Here is a 4,765-nt window from a genome sequence, read left to right as displayed (position 1 = left end):
GTAAAAAAACCTTAAGCATTTGGTTTCTTCCATTTCCAGTGAAGGATTTGGGGGTAGGGTTGAGGGTGGGGCTGAAGATGTGGGCGGGGCCACTGCCAACCCCACCTCCCTCCCAAGCTCTCCCCAATGTGCCTTCCTGAAGGGGTGTGCCCCAACCAGGCCCCACCCCCTTTCCAAGCACCTCACCCTCCCAGCTGGGCTCCTCCCCCTTGACCCACACTTCCACCCCCATCGGTGGGCTCCCTGCAGGGGGTGTGGCCTACAGACCTACAACTCCTTCCCCTCCCCTGCTGAGCCATGTACCCAACAGGGCATGACAGGGGCAGACAAAGCTCAAGAAAGACCAACAGAGCCAGGCAGGGCCTGAGAGAGCTTGAGAAAGTCCAACAGAGCCCGACAGGGCCCGAGAGAGTTTGACGGATCCTCACAGAGCCTGACAAAGCTTGGCAGAGCCCAACAGGACCCGTCAGGGCCTGACAAATCTTGTCAGTTCCTGATAGAGCCTCAATGTGTATGACAGAGCCCTGGGGGTCTCAACAGAGCCTGAGAAATCTTGACAGGGCTCAGCAGACCCCAACAGGTCTCCACAGAGCCCTACAGAGCCCATCAAAACCTGACAGAGTCTGACAGACCCCAAGAGGTCTCGACAGGGCCCTACAGAGCCCACCAAAACCTGATAGAGCCTGACAGACCCAAGAGGTCTCACAGGGTTTCACAAAAACCAACAGTGTCTGACAGAGCCCGACAGGAGTGCAGGTGCTGTCATTTCCAGTGAGGGTCCAGGTGATTTGATAAGGGTGGTGGGTGGGGCCTGGGGTGATTGACCCCTCCCCTTTCCCAGGGGATTGTGGGAAGGGGTGGGCGGGGCTCAGGGTATTTGAGCCCCAGTCCCCAGGTGGGGAGCTCATTCTGCTGCTGGGCTGCTTGGGTGCTGGTTCTCTGCTGCTTCTTTAGCAGTCAGCAGCTTTTGAGCTGTTTAAGCTACATGGGCAGATGTGTTTGGAGAAGTGGAGATGTCTGTTTGAGGTAGGACCTTCAGGAGCAGAAAAGTTCCAATAGCAGCTGTAGTTGAAAGTATGTTTCTAACTATTTTTCTTCTATTGAATCAATTCCTGGTACTTTGCGTTTTCTCTAAATTCCTGATTGCAATGGAGATGGGGTGTTAATTCTTGGTTTGTATTGGTGTGTAACAAGTTGCTGATACAATCTCTCCTCCTAGGACGCTCAGGTTATCTACCAGGGGTTAGGATGAGCATCTCGTATCTGTAGGAGGAGTTTTAGCATTTCTGAAGGAAGCAGCAGGACCATAAGGCAGAGCGTCTTTCAAGCTACGGGGTGGCTCATCGCCTCCCTGATCACCCACAGAACAGTGTGTTGTCCACAGACCCTTTGCAGTGTGCAGTGGACCCTGGTAGATCATTCAAATGTAGCTCCCAGAACTCGGTCAAGGCGAGCAATAGCGAGGGAACTAGTACGGACAACCATGATCTGAGTGCTCATTATTGTGTATGTGTTTTGGTATTGTGGGTGATGAAGGGGAAAGTGGCAACTTTCTGGTTGGTCCCAAGCAATACAGTTTTTTGCTTTTCCTCGTCTTAGGCGTCACCAGCGCTGAGGGTTTGTGACCGCGCCAGCGGCAGGACACGCCGACCGGACCGCCCTGGAGCTCAGCAGGAGGTGGGTGTCGCGGACGGGGTCGGCGTTTGCCCCGCGGCGCCGTGTGCCGGCGCGGCTTAGCGAGCGCGTGCTTTCTCGTGCTCCTGCAGGCGCTGAAGAGGAACCCGGCGACGCGGGAAGACGGCCGTTGGCGCACGTGGCGTTTTCCTCTGCCGAAGATGGGTTCGGTCCCTCGGCCCTCTGAAAGCTAAGTGGAGGCGCGAGGGCTGGGAAGGGGCCGGGAATGGCAGGGACGGGGGGTTTAGATCTGCTAAGGGCAAGGGCCGTCCAGGAACCGCGCCCTTGGCGCGGGTCAAGGGCCCGGGGACCTTTACCGTGCGATGCCAGCGTGTGCCGGGCAGGGCAGCTCCAGCCTGCGTCTGCGTTGTGGTGTAGTTCGGGAAGCCTGCCTTGCGCCTGTCAGCCGATCCTGGGGTCTCGTTGCGTTCGAGGGGCACGAAAGGCATCTCGGGTGCCATCCCGGCATCTGGAACGCCGGTGCCGATTGGCCGCCGGTTTTCTGGTATCGGCAGCCGAAAGCGTGGCGGGTTCTTGCCTTTCGGCCGCTTCTGTTCAGGGGTGTTTGCGGTGTTGTCCTGGGCTGTGCCGGCAGCCGTGTTCTCTACCCATCCAGTCTCAGGGACTGGCACTTCTTCCCAGCATCTTGAAGTTTTTAGCGTTTGCCGCAGCTTTTTGCGCTGGTGTTGCTCTCTCTGTTTGTTGTGGCGGTGCCATTTCATAAGGGACCGTGGAGTTCTGTTCCTTTTTATTCTGGTGTTGCAGTAGAGGCTCCTTGCCTTCCCACTGCCTCCCTGCAGGTTGTTTTGATCGATGTCATGTCTCGTCTTGGAGTCGTTCTTGTTGTTGAACATTTTTGGTGCTGTTTCAGTCATGTGGTCTATCACGTTCTGTGGAGTCTTGTTGTGCACATGTGCATGTTGGGTGGGAGCTGTTGTGCCCAGAGTTGTAGAGTCAGGGGTGGGTGGACTGAGCTCTAGGTGTCCACCGTTCATTTGTTGACATATTAAATTGCGTAGGCAAAGTTTGTACAATCATCTGGCACAGAGTTGCGATGGGTAGGAGGGAGGACTTTCCCTGTACTGGTGTTTTACAGTTCATACTCAAGACTGTTGTTAACTAATGTTTTCTGTAGTGTGATGTTTTTTCAGAGTATTCTAATTTTTTTTTTTTTTTAGGTTACCACATTGTTAATATGACTGTAAATAGTATCTACAGCTGCTCTAATCAACTACCTGTCTGAGGTCAGTACGAAGGATCCTCTGAGAATCAAGAAGACCCCAGAGTCAGCTGTTGCTATTGGACTGTATTGTCACTTTTCCATGTGAGAGATGGGACCTGAGACACCAATGTGATGTTTACCGAGTTCACTTTATTGTCGGACTTTATACAAAGCTGCCCTCTCCACGTGCCTTGCAACAATGTGATTGGTTGTATCACATGCTATACAATAACGTGATAGGCTGTATGCACTGTCCACGTGCTCTGCACACGTGTGTCTGGCGCTTGCTCATTCACTGTTACCTTCTTATGGGGCTCCTTTTGTTTCTTTTGTCTCTGGCTTCACCTCTCAGCCAGGCTGGCGACAACCCCATCCCCCCGGGGCGGGGGGGGGACTCTGCCTCGCTATCTCCCCCTCGTTAATATTTTATTAAATAAAAAATACCCTGTATTTCACACTGTCTTCAAAGCATGATACAGATTAAGAACATTAAGGCTAATATGATTACAATTAACAAGAACAGTTCCGTTTTCAATATTCCTTTTAACCAAACAGGGTATCCAACTCAGAAAACCCAACATCTTCTGTTATTTTAATGTTCAGCAAATCTTGTATCTTATGAAGAGTTTGGTTGTATGTGTTGTTTGAACTTAAAATATAGCTGTGACCATGGCCCATAACACAAAATTAATCGCTGCTCTGTTTTACAAAGTGGTGTGACAATCTTGAAGCACTGCCCCCCATGCTTAGCAGAACTAAGACCTTGTTATGCCTTAAACATCTGGTTTTTGTTACGTGGGGAGGAAGAGAGAGATGACACCTCATCTTATCTTTCCCAAAGTTTTATGGCTATGAAGGCAGACGCCTTGGAAGATAAGGACAATTAACAGTGTTGCCGTGAAAGGTTTCACGGCCTAATTGGGATGATAGAGATGAACCATCTGTCGAACAGCCAACTACCAGAAGAGACCACGAACCAACAGCTACCCCTGACGGGCAAGACATCTCGCTTCTGGTCAGTACCGTGAACTTCTCCTAGTTTGAAGACCCCAGAGCCATTTCCAGAAGAGTCTTCCTAATTAGCAGGAAGAGCGAGCAGAGGGAGGAGATGAACCGCCTTCTACTATCTTGCATGTAAATGAACCGGCTTATTAAACAACCTCACGTACGATACAGGTCACCAGCATGTAAATCTTCAACGCGTCCCCCACTCCAGAGGTCGTCACAGGACCGACGTGCCTGTGGAGTGGTGATATCTTACTCTTCGTCTCTCTCTCTCTGCCTTTCTTTTTCTGATATCTTAGTTTTCCTCTTCTCTGTCTCTCTTCCTTTTCCTTACAATGTTATTTATATGTTTAAGTTCTGCTGCTAAAGTCTTGTTAAGTTTTGCATTACAGTTACTAATTGTTGCCAATCCACTGCTTTAAGAAGGGTTTTTGCTGACAATGTATTGATAAGTTTTGTGCTATTATAATATCTTTTGCCAAGTCACTGATTGCTGTAATTTGTATACCACCACACGCTTCTAGTAAATTCATAATTGGACCCCCGCAGCGATCGTCTGTCATTCATTTCACATTGCCGCGCAACACCTTTGAGGTTAAGGGTTGTCATAATTGTAACAGGTTTCTTATTTGTTCGCTAGGGAAGGTCTCACCTGCTTTGTTGAGGTCCACAAATGTTTATGGTTACCTGTAGAAACACAAGCATATCCCCTTCCCCAGGTTATTAATCATGTAGGACCTTCCCATTGTTGCGTTGTCAGATTAAACACACTATAACCTTAAGTACATTCTTGGGCAAGTCTCTGACATTTTTTATATGGTGCATAAGAACAGGTTCCATTTTAGTCTCACTTTTAGGATAAAG

This window comes from Columba livia, chromosome 23 (genome assembly GCF_036013475.1).
Source record: "Columba livia isolate bColLiv1 breed racing homer chromosome 23, bColLiv1.pat.W.v2, whole genome shotgun sequence".
Taxonomy (NCBI): Eukaryota; Metazoa; Chordata; class Aves; order Columbiformes; family Columbidae; genus Columba; species Columba livia.
This window is presented reverse-complemented; position numbering follows the sequence as displayed.